This window comes from Cynocephalus volans, chromosome 7, assembly GCF_027409185.1.
Source record: "Cynocephalus volans isolate mCynVol1 chromosome 7, mCynVol1.pri, whole genome shotgun sequence".
Classification (NCBI taxonomy): domain Eukaryota; kingdom Metazoa; phylum Chordata; class Mammalia; order Dermoptera; family Cynocephalidae; genus Cynocephalus; species Cynocephalus volans.
The window spans coordinates 46,941,434-46,954,688 of NC_084466.1; the positions used below are offsets into that span (position 1 = coordinate 46,941,434).

Genomic DNA, 13,255 nt, shown 5'->3' on the forward strand with positions numbered 1-13,255 from the left:
GACATACCCACACAAACCCTAAAAGGATAGCTATAAAAGTGACATTAAAGTTGTGTTACTCTCACATGTGATTATATATTCCCTGTATTTACCTAATACATTAGAGTTGAAACACCCCTACTGAAAGCACCATACTTGAAATACATATGTAGTTAAATAATTTTTAGGAAAACTATTTACCATTGCTTTTCAACAACAGAAAAAAAGAGAAAGAAATAAAGCAAGACAACCTTTCCTTTTTAATCCTCTAGTTTTCCAAAAACATTGAAAGAATTTCCAATGAGTCATCTTAGTGCATTTTCAACAAAAGCAGCTCTGGGGACAGCCTGTTTACATTTTTATACTATAAAGGGGCATCACTAAGTATCTTAAAAGATCAACTGAACTGGAATATACAAATTGGTATATGTGTTTTCTTGCACTGGATAATTATGTTTGAAAAATCGGAATGAAAGAATACTATTTAGTTGAAAGTAAAAGGGCATAGCAAAACAAGAATGTACACATGAAAAATAATTAATAACTAACATCAATGCTCACACACATCCCAAATTAATCTAACATGTTAAGAAGAAAATTTCTTCATATCAGAAATTTCTTTTTTTTATATGTAAGAATTATATATAATGGAAATAAATTTGAATGCCTCAGAATCAATAGCATGCTGGCTGTTAAAATTATGTGTGTCTATACATATTATTATTTTTTGGATATAAAAGAGTTGAGACACAATTTCCAGAAGATAATAAAATACTGTATGCAATAGTATTTACTGTGAATTTCACTGAATAGATTCTCTCTCGTAGAAGGTTTTTATTATTTTTTTGATAAACACTTCCCAAATTATGGATGTGATTCAGGAATGAGTATAGTTCCAACATAAATAGTGGTTAATAACTTTCTTTAATACTAAAGAATAAGACAAAAGTGAAACAACGAAGACGCACACTTGAACTACATTTATTTTTCAATGGTGCTAGCCTCTTCTTTTTCAAATTGGTTAATAGTTTTCAAGAACTGGAAGACTAGCTTCTAAATTTTTTTGTGCACTCACAAATGTAACAGCTACAAAGGTGACACATTTTTAAGTTACATTTGTTTGTTAGTATTTTATTTTTATTCTCTTACCTATAGACAAGACAAAAATAAAAGATTTTAAAAACCCTGAATTTGTAGTTTTTTCTAATTTTTATGGTTTAAAGATTCTTACCATGGACAATTGAAGCTACCAATGCAATCATTAAAAACAGAGTCTGGAAGAAATGTGACACAGAACACCATCATATAATAAAATGTGACACAGAACACCATCATATAATATTTCCACCCAACAGACACATGATGGTAATAACCTCGAGACTATATATAATGGTAAACTTTTTGAAATAATTAGGAAGTGATAAGTTTTTAGTATTTGTTTCCTCTGTTTTAATATAATTTATTTGGCTTTAAACTATATAATTTACTTTTTAGTAATGGTTGTTTAACAACTGCTAATTAAATTTCTGAAAATTTAACAATTGGCTGTTTGGGGCTAGTTGGAGCCAGCAGCAGCATACCACTGGTCAGTGATATATTGGTATATTTTTGGTGGAGAATTTAGGGTTTTCTCCTGCTGGATAAACTAAAAAAAGGCAAATGACAGCTGAGATCTACACATGTGTGGATCTTTCACAAAATGTCCCTGACTCTTATTGGAATTTTGTCACTCATTGGCTTCAGATATGCCCACAATTTATACAAGGGTGAGCTCAATATCATATATATATGAAATACTATTATGATGCTGTCTTTTTAAAGCATTTTTGTTTTCATGTTAACAATCTGCATATTTCTTAGAGCAAGGCATCCAGATTCTTTCCTACCACAGGGACTGGCTTGGAGTCAGGCGGAGAGAAGGTAATCTCAACACAATAAAAGCCATATGTGGCAAACCCATAGCTAACATCATCCTGAACAGAGAAAGTTGAAATATTTTCCTCTAAGAACAGAACAAGACAAGGATGTCCACACTCACCACTCTTTAACGTATTAGTGGAAGTTCTAGCCAGAGAAATTAGGCAAGATAGAAGAACAAAGGGTATCCAAATTGGAAAAGAGGAAGTCAAATTGTCCCTATTTGCAGATGACCCTGTCTTATGTAGAGAAAAACCTAGACTCTACCAAAAAATGCTTAGAACTGATAAACAAACTTGGTAAAGTTGCAGTATACAAAGAGCAGAAGCATTTCTATATACCAACAATGAACTAGCAGAAAAAAAAAATCAAGAAAGCAACCTCATTTACAAAAGCCACCAAAAAAATAAATAAATAAAAGTACCTAGGAATAAATTTGAACAAGGAGGCAAAAGGTCTTTGCAATGACAACTACAAAATACTGATGAAAGATATTAAAGAAAACACCAAAAGATGGAAAGACATTCCATGATCCTGGATTAGTAGAATTAATGTTGTGAAAATGACCATACTACCCAAAGCAATCTGCAGATTCAATGCAATTCCTACCAAAATACCAATGACATTCTTCACAGAAATAAAAAACAATTTTAGCATTCATATGGAACTTCAAATAGCCAAAGCAATCATGAGCCAAAAGAATAAATCTGGCAGCATTACACTACATGGCTTCAAAATATACCACAAAGCCATAGTAAGGAAAATAGCATCATACTGGCATAAAAGCAGACACAGCACAGCAAAGGAAATAATTAACAGGGCCAAGAGACAACCTGCAAAATGGGAGAAAATACTTGCAAAATATGCATCTGACAAGGACTAATATCCAGAATATACAAGGAATTCAACAACTCAATAATAAAGAAAAACAAATAACCCAATTTAAAAATGGGCAAGAGAAAATTGCACCCTTATACATTGTTGATGGGACTGTAATTAGTACAGCCATTATGAAAAACAGTATGGAGGTTTCTCAAACAACTACAGATAGAATTGCCATATGATGGGCCGAGCCCGTGCACGGCGACGCTCCCACCGCGGGTTCGGATCCTATATGGGACTGACCGGTGCACTCACTGGCTGAGTGCCAGTCACGAGAAAAAAAAAAAAAAAAAAAAGACAAAAAAGACGGATCCTATATAGGAATGACCAGTGCACTCACTGGCTGAGTGCCGGTCACGAAAAAATGACAAAAAAAAAAAAAAGAATTGCCATATGACTCAGCAATCCCACTACTGGATTTACACCCAAAGGAATGGAAATCATCATGTCAAAGGGATACATGCACTCCCATGTTTACTACAGCTCTATCCACACTAGCCAACATATGGGAACAACCAAAAAGTATATTGACAAAGAAAATGTGATATATATACACAAAGAAATACTACTTAGCCATAAAAAAGAATGAAAGTCTGCCATTTGTAGAACATAGATGAATTTGGAAAAAATTATGTTAAGTGAAATAAGCCAGCGTCAGAGAGAGAAATAACACATGTTCTCACTCATATATGGAAGGTAAGACAAAACAAAAACAAAAACAAAAACAAACTAAATAAATAATAATTTGAAATTTTAAAAGGAGAGAGAAGAACTGAAGTTACTAGAGGCAGGAAAGGGAAGTGGTAGGAGAAATAGTGAGAGGCTAGTTAATGGATGCAAAATTACAGTTAGATAGAAAAAATAAGTTTCATTGCTGTATAGTCAACCCAGGAATTTATAATTAATAATGATTTACTGCATGTTATCAAATTACTAGAAAAGAGGAGATCAAATTTTCACAATGATGAATATGCTAATCACCAATTAGAACATCACACATTTTGTACATGTATTGATATATAACTCTGTACTCCATAAGTATGTACAATCAATGTTTCAATAAAAAATTAATTAAAAAACTCCATATTTCTGAGTTTTTAGAAGAGTTTGTGCATGAGCTGTGCATGATTTTCCTTTTGCATCATTACTTAGTAGTACTCTTAAAATATTAATAGCACAAAAACTAATGGTGTGTCTTCGAATCAAAGGCTCTTCTATTCAATGACAAAGACAAGAGCAAAACGTGTTGCTATACTGTCTGTTTTATTTGCACTTTTCACACATTTACTTTCCACTCTTTCCATTTCCCTGTGCTGCTCTGTTTGATGGCAGGTATGTCTACAGTGGCCCTCATTTAAAGTAGACCCTTTTCTACTGGGAAGGAAAAAAACTTTCCAGTTTATTTCTGGGAAGGGGATCTGCTTTGTGGTATTTAAGAAACATTGACCCGCTGTATTCACCAGCCTACTTCTATCATATAGTATCAAAGTCAAATCTGCTGGTTTGTGGTGCTCACTACCACAAACTTTATTAGGAGCATGCATGAGTTTTAATGAATGAGTAAACCTGTAAACAAATTTCTATTTGCATCCCACAATTGATATATGTACTTTTTAATTTCTATTCATTGATAAATATTTTATAATTCTTCATTTACTCATGAATTATTAAGATTGTATTTTATTGGTTTGACATGTAAGAATTTCTTAAAGTGATAGCTACTTACTTTTAAAAGACAAATTCTAATCTCTTTACATTGATGATAATTAGCAACATATTTGATATATTTCTACCATTTTGACTTGAGTTTTCTATTTGGCTTATTTTGTCTTTACTTTTTTCTTTTCTCTCTTATCCTGACATATGCTGGATTTACATAAAATTTCTTTATTCAAATCCCCTTCTTATACTGGATTGGAAGACCTAGATGCTATTTCTTTTGTTCTTTTATTTTCATTTTGTATTTCAGATCAAAAACTTCAGTAAACATTAGACGTTGTTATTGTGATTGTGTTGGTGTTTAAATTTGCATAAATAGAAAAGCTCTTCATATTTCATATTGATACATAAGCTCAGTTTAAGAAATTGAGTGAATTGCTCTTCAAATTGCCAGGTTGTTCTTCACTATTTCTAATCTAATTAAGAATTTCATCTCTTCTTTTTTTTTACATCTAAGCAAATATTAAGTAACTAACAACTTTATTGTTATAGCAGTTATTATGGTTATAAAGTTTTGTATTTATAAATATAAAATATAGATATGAAAATATAAATTTTGTATTCATGTTAATCTGATGACTAGAGATATTTTCTTTTCTTTATATACTGTTTATTCACTTGTAATACCCCTTCTGTTACACGCATATTTATTCATACATTTTTCCTATTTTCAAAGCAATGTTTGTTTATATGGTTGGTGGTGATAGTATTGATGGTGAATTTTCCTGTGTATTCTACCACCTTTCCCATACAATGTTTAGTTATTGATAAAAACTATTTGCAGTGCACCACCTGTGTATTCATTCCGTCCATAATATCTTTATCTCAGTACGAATACCAATTTTTCTTAATTTCAAGAAACAAATTGAGAATTTCCTCATAAGTTTTCCTTCTTAGGCTTTATTTTTAGAATAATTATTTTCAAATATATAATTTACTACATATATATAGCTAGGATCTTTATATTTGGAATTTTAATCCACTGTAGTGCATACACCTTTGCATTTTGTATAAAGAAGGAATACACTATAAATTACTGATCAATATTTTCCAAATCATCTACTTAATGATGCATAATTTCTCCAAGGGTTTCTGACTCTAAATTTGTTTCTGAGTGTCCATTTAGTAATTAGTTTGTTCCTACAACATTGAATGAGCTTTTTTTCTTTTTTAGGAAAAGGTATTTTATTTATTAAAAAAGTCATCTGTGAATTACTGTAGTTAATTTAGTATGTTTGACATTAACACTTGGGATTGAAACATGCCTTCTTTCAAATAACAAGTGGACTCTACAAGCAAATGCCAAAGGGTCACCTCAAACAGCACTCCAAGAGCCCAAAGGAACATACTGGGGAGAAGACGACCATCATCTTCCCAGTGCAACAACCACATTTTTGTAAATACCTGTCAGATGCTAAAAATGCGGCCTTACAAACGACAATCACAGAAGTTTATAAGCAATAAGGTCAGAATGTGGACAGCCTCAGTGCCTCTGACCATCTAGGGCTGAAGCGCTGAAAGTGCATTTCCACGTGGGGTCTCCTCTGGCCCATTCCTGGGGAGGCTGCTGCCCAGTGGGACAGTGCCACCTACATGCAGTTCAGAGTCTGGAAAATTCTAGAAATCTGCGGTTTAACCGGCCGGTTTCTGGTTCGTTCATCCACTGGGTGCTGTTCAGTGGGTTCTCCAGCATGTGGGGTTGGTGAGGCCCAGCTGCACCTCCGGGTTATGCAGGACGGCCTAGACCCTGAGAGGGCTGCTAGGGTCGATGCCACCACTTCCTTCTCGTCGAAGCCCATCTCCATCAGGGGAACCACAGCCTCAGCGTCAGCCCGGAATTCCCTTTCCCTCAGAGTCTCCTGAAGATTTCCACGAGCTCGTTTCTGGCGTCCTCGTCCTCTGCGCTAGTTCCAGCAGCAGCCTAGGGGGCGGCCTGAGGCAGCGACAGGTGCTTCCCCTGAGGGCCTCGACAGGTCTGGTCTCAGGGTAGCCCCTCACTGTGAGCTGCTGCAGAGCCACTTTGTCCACGTGCTCGTCCCCGTGCTCGTCCTCCTCCTCGTCCAACACAGCGTTTGACTTCTTAAACCATTCCTCTGTGCGGGGTTCAGCGCTAACAACGCTTGCACCCCCTTAATGAGAAAGACCGGATTCTCCGGAGTTGTGTCTGGAGGTTGCTCAGGTGGGTCTGGCAGGGCAGGAGGTTCGCTGTTGCTGGCATATAGGGCCTCTGTCTGGGGCTTTCTGCTCGTGTTTTTTTCTTTTCTTCTGCGACATCGGCCATCTTAAGGAGATGGAGCAGGCTTTTTTTCTATTTTTAATCAATAACAGGACATCTGTGTCCTGGATGTTCTCTTCTGAGACTGTTTTGGCGTCACTCAGCACCCTCTCCAAAGCCACGTGTATTAATTTGTGGTGGGTTCCAATGTGGGCATCTTCTAAGCTCCCATGAGCACAGTGCTTGACGCAGGGTCCTTCAGCTGCTCCACTGAGGTGTCCTCGGTCACCTCCTCGGCCACTTGATGCTGCACGGGGGCAGGTGGGCAGAGGCGGGGCCAGACCACCCACGTGCTCCCCTGCAGGGCTGCTGCCGCCCCGCCCCCATCCTGCCGCTGTGACACGGCCTAACTGTCGCCTCACTCCAACTGCCACAGCCGCGGGGTAGGGCAAGGGACGGGGACGTCTGAGCTATTTTTCTTAACTATGACTTTGGAAAATGCTTTAAATTTGTATGCCTAAGGCTTCTCTTTACCATTATTGGTTAAAGTTATATAATTCTTATTAGAAATTTAAACCATATTCTAATATAACTTTTAGAATCTGAAGCACACAGTAGAGATTTAAATTAGAATTGTGCTAGATTCATTATTAATATTGGCATATATTATATTTTATAATATTGTGCCATTTCAGTCATTAACATAATACGAACCTTCATTTATTTGGCCACTTAAATTTTTTCTAATTGCAATTTAATATTTTTCATAAAATTACTGATCTTTCTTTTCAGATCAGTTCTTAAATACTTCATGGTGATTATTTCTATTGTGAATGGATTATTTTTTCATTATACTTGTTACTGTGATAGAAAACACTAGTGTTTTTATATTGACCATATATGTGTGTGTATATCCTGCATCTATGTTGAGCTCTTTTATTAAAAAAGTTTTGATTACATTGCTATTTCGATGTATAATAATATGACATCTGCAAAGAGAAATAAATTTCTCTCTCCTGTTACAAAACTTCTCCCTCTTGTTTCTGTTCACCTTTATTGCATTTGTTATAATCTCTAGTACTGTAGTGAACAGTAACAGTAATAAGCTCCATGTCTTGCTACTGAATAATTAATAAAATAAATCCAGCCTTTCGCTATTGAATATATTTTTAAAAATGTATTCAACGATACTCCTTATAAATGAGCAAGTTTCTTATTATCCCTATTTGGATGAATTTTTTCATACAAAAGATGCTGAAAACTATCATATTGTATATCAACTTATTGTTAAGATAATTTTACGTTTTTTTTCTTTAGTACTTCAACATGGTGAATTTGCATTTACAGATTTAATGATGGTAAGCCATCTTTGAATACCTGAGATAAAATCTCCATGTGAATGTGTAGCATCAGTTTCATATTTATTATTTGTAGACATGTTTTCTTTTGGCTGTTTTTAAGGTTTTCTCCTTAATTTCTGTATTTTGCAGTTTTATTCCAACAGGTCAAATTTGGATTTTTAATCTTTTGTGTGATTCTAAGTATTTGTGGCTTCCATAGATTGTAGAAAATACCTATTTAAGTATTGATTATCCTGTATTGCTTATTTCCTTTTTCTACAAATAAAGCATATATCAAAACTTCTCACTCTATCTTTGATGAATCTTTATAATCTTTCATAACATTTCATCTATTTTTCTGTTATACATGTAATTTTTAAACTTTATTTTAAGATTTATCTAATCAATTAAACTATTCTATTGAGGTCTTGTTAAAACCACTGCTATTCTTCATTAATAAAAGTTTCATTTATTTTTCTTCGATCAGTTTCTGGTCACTTTGATAATCTATAATTCATTTGTTTTATCTTAGAATATTCTATACCTATATATACTCAAATATTTGACATTTGTGTTGCTAAATTTTTATATTGTTCTATAGGCTGTTGTACTTGTGATTTTCTTTTTTCTATAGAGACTTATATTTTTGGAGCTTTTTCTGTGGGAATTCTTTGAGGTTTCTTCCTCCCCCCACCACCCACCACCGTGTATCACACACCCAATTTTCCCTATAATAATATCTTAAATTAATATAGTACACTTGTGACAATTAATGAACAAATAATGATGCATTTTTATTAACTAATGTTTATATTTTATTTATATTTCCTTAATGTTTACTTAATGTCTTTTTTCTGTCTATAATCCTCTCCAGTGTACCATATTATATTTTGGCATTTGCTATGACAGTTTCTCAGACTTCCTTTAAATATCTGTAAACGCTCACTTTAACATTCAAAACCCTTGTTCAAACTATCCACCATCCTTGAACCTGTGCATTAATTTTCAATGTACATGTATAATATCAGAATTGTTAACCATAACTCCTGTGTGAGACTTTATCAACTAGAATACTGTGCTTACATAAAGTTTGTAATTGCCATTAGTCTTAGAGATTCTACTCACTTACAGTTACTTAGGCCAGCACCTATTTTCCCCACCACCTTCAGTTACATACAGTTACACTGACTTGTAAAATTCTACATTATATCCTGTGTTCCCCAAACTTTCTAAATAATTTTTAAATAGAATACACCGGTTCACTCTTTTTGCTCTAAAGTTTCATCAATTTTGATAATCATGTGTTTTTTGTCCTTGATTTTGTTGATGTGATATTATCACATTCATTGACTAGTGTACGTTCAACCATCTTTGCATCCCTGGGATGAATCCCACTTGATCATAGTGTATAATTTTTTTTATGTGTTGCCATATTCTGATTGCTAATACTTTGTTGAGGACTTTTGCATCCATGTTCATCAAGGATATTGGCCTGTAATTTCCTTTTTTGTGTGGCTTTGTCTGGTTTTGGTATCATAAACTAGATGGTGGCCTCATAGAATGAATTTGGGAGAATGGCTTCTGTTTCAACTTTTTGGAATAGCATGAAGAGAATTGGTATTAATTACTCTTTAAAGGTTTGATAGAATTCAGCTGTAAGGCCATCTAGTTCTGGGCTTTTCTTTGTTGGAAAATAGTCGATTACTGTTTCAATCTCACTGCTTGTGATTGTTCTGTTCAGGTTTTCTCTTTTTTCTTGGTTTAGTCTGGTAGTTTGTATGTATCCAGAAATCTATCCATTTCCTCCAAGTTTTAATTTTTATTGGCATATAGTTGTTTATAATAATCATTAATGTTTCTTTGTATTTCATGGTATCAGTTGTAATGTCTCCCTTTTCATTTCTGATTTTTGTTATTTGGGTCTTCAGTCTTTTCTCCTTTTTCTTTCTTTCTTTTTCTTTTCTTTTCTTTCTTTTTTTTTTTTTTTTTTTTGGCTAACCTAGTTAATGGCTTGTCTATTTTATTTATCTTCTCAAAGAATAACTTTTGTTTCCTTGATCTTTTGTAGCCTTTTCTGAGTTTCTATTTTATTTAGTTCTGCTTTAATCTTGATTATTTCTTTCCATCAACTAATTTTGAGACTGGATTATTCTTGTTGTTCTAGTTCTCAGAGGTGTAGCATTAGGTTGTTTATTTGAATCTTTCTGATCTTTTGAATAAGCATATATTTCAGTGAACTTCCCTCTTAGAACTGCTTTGTACAAGTTTTGGTCTGATGTGTCTTTATTTACATTAGTTTTGAGAAATTTTTTGATTTCCTGTTTAATATCTTCTTGGACCCACATGTATCTCAGGAGCATGTTGTTTAATTTCCTTGTGTTTGTATAGTTTCCAGAGTTTGGTTTGTTATTGATTTCTAGTTTTAATTTGTTGTGGCCTAAGAAGATACATAAAATAATTTCAGTTTTTAAAAATTTGTTGAGATTGATTTTTGACCTAACAGGTGGTCTACCCTGGAGAATATTTCATGTGCTGATGAGAAGAATGTATATTTTGTAGTTGTTGGATAAAATGTTCTGTAGATATCTGCGAGTCCAGTTGTTCTTAAGTTTGGTTTAAATACTGTGTTTCTCTGTTGATTTGTTGCCTATATGATCTGACCAATGTTGAGAGAGGGGTATTAGTTCCCCAACTTTTAAACAATATAATTTTAAAGTGAATAAATTGTTTTTTTTCATGCTTACAGTATGTTCATTATATACTCTGTAAAATAGTATCAACAAGGTATAAATTGGTGGTTAATTGTAACTTGATTCTGAACTATTAAATAGATTTTAATCTAATTCAAGCCAACTATATTGACCACATAATGTAAAATAATGCCAAGGGCTTTCCAATTATATATTAAATTACTTTGGTGACACAGAGATATTACTTAGCAGAGATGAATATCATCCTGTTGTGCACCTAGTAATTTTTTTCTTTTTACCAAAATAAACTAATTGCCAGGAATTATATGCTATAATGTGTCAGTAATTGTTTAAGATTAGTTCATTATTGAGAAACAGGAAGTAGATTTTCTAAATGAGAAAAACTGTATGTTAATTCTGTACACATTCTCCAAGCATTAAAAAATTGACAGGGATAGATAAGTATCTGGCAACATGCCCAATGCTTCACACATTTCTACATAGCCTGTACATCAGGTGGATTCAGAAGGTATGACTAAAATGTTTATGCTGGGATTCCAAACCACTGTGATACTTAATAATTAATTGGAGTTAAAAAAAACGGGTGTCAAAAAAACAAAAAACAAAAGAAAATCTTTTGTTTAAATCCCAGTCCCATTAAATCTTTCAGACAGGACTTCCTCTGTGGAAAATTTATAAATCCCATGTTCCCCTTTAAAACGGTAGGTGTCCCTTATATGAGCCATAACTCTTGCATAATTGGGTGTTTTAGGACTCTTTCCAAATTTCCCACAACAGACATAATTTTTCAAGAACAGATCTGCCATAAGTTAGAAACAAATCCTGGAACAATTAACCAAGAGAACAAAATCGTGGTTTATTCAGTGAAAATAATTTTATTACAGAATCTTTGACACATAGTGTGTGTTGATGGGTAGAGGTGGTGGTGTTGATTCATTTTTCATTTTCTCCATTTTTGAAAATAATGAATATGGGACAATTTCTAACCTTTTTTTTCATTTATTTATGTAAATTTACTCATGTTGACATAGAAAGTTCTGAATATAAACTCTGAACAGTATAAATTCACTGCTCTTGATACAGTTTAAAACAATCACTTTTTAAAATTTAGCTAGTAAGAAAGCTATAATGCAAACACTATGAAAAGTAGCATATACCTCATGGTATTGCATCATTCCCTGCTTACTATTATCCTCCCATCATTATTATGTTGTTTTAATTATTATTTTTGGACTTGCATTTTCCCACAAAAGTGTGGTTTCAAGAAAAAAATACTTATTCCCAAGTCACTGTTCAGAAATTAAGTAATGTTGATCAAATTTCAAGTATTTGAAAGAAATGAAGCATTATTTACTTCCTCATTATTCAAACATTTGTTAAACTGCTGCTATAGAACAACCATAGGAGTAAACGAGTCTTTTTATTTACACAATAAAAGAAGGTTAGAGGCTGAAAAGTCCAAAGTCCAAAGAACACATCTGGTGAGGGTCTTCTTTGGTGGTGGCTCATATGGCAGCAATGCAGGGGTCTCATATGGCAGAAAATGGTGGAGCAGAGAAATAGTTCCTCATGCTCTTCTTTTAAAATCCTCAGAACCATTCCCCCGACCACTGTCATTCATTCACTATAACATAGTCCTACAATCTAAGCACTTTTCAAGGCCCCACTTTTCAACTACCACAATAGCACTTCCTACCCTCTCAACACTGTCACAGTGGGGACCAAGTTTCCAATACCTGGAACTTGGAGGGCACAATTTAAGCTTCAATGTGTTTGGGGAGCACCAGGCAACATATTAAGATATTCTATTATATGGGATTATATAAAAAATATACGAATGATTAAGAGAAGTCACAGATAATATTAGTAGCAAAGAAGTTAACATTTCAGATACAATAAAAGAAAATAATAAAGTACGAAGATACAATAAAGTGCTTTACACAATAAATTTTTAGAATTTGTAGATTGTGGTTACTAGAGATTAGGAAGGGGAGGGGGAATAGGGAGAAGTTGTTTAGTGTTCACAAAATTACAGCTATATAGAAAAAATACTACTAGTGATGTACAGTAGACCTAGGCATCTATAATTAACAATAATTTATGTTATCAAATGGCTAGAAGAAAGGAAATCAACTGTTCTCACCACAAAGAAATTATTGTTTTTCAATGATGAGTATGCTAATTACCTTGATTTGATCATCACACATTGTATACATGTATTTAAATATAACTCCATACTCCATAAATATGTATAAACAATGTTTCAATAAAATAAAGTAAAAAAGTTCAACCTTACAAAAAAACTGAAAAAAAATCCAAAAAAATAAATTAATAAAATTGTCCTGCTGAAATAGAAATCCAAAGTACTCTAATATACTTTCAAGTAGTTCAAGAATAAACCAACATTTCCCCTCCTAAAAAAAAAATAACAAAAAAACCACAAAAACCCAAAACCAAAAATCACATCTTTCTATATTATCAGCAAAAACAAT

The 13,255-nt window shown here is 33.4% G+C and overlaps 1 pseudogene; it reads right to left on the bottom strand.

Moving 5' to 3' along the window:
* Positions 1-6,086: 6,086 nt before the first annotated feature.
* The window catches only part of LOC134381623 (ubiquitin-associated domain-containing protein 1-like), a 66,316-nt pseudogene continuing 59,147 nt past the window's right edge, over positions 6,087-13,255 (bottom strand).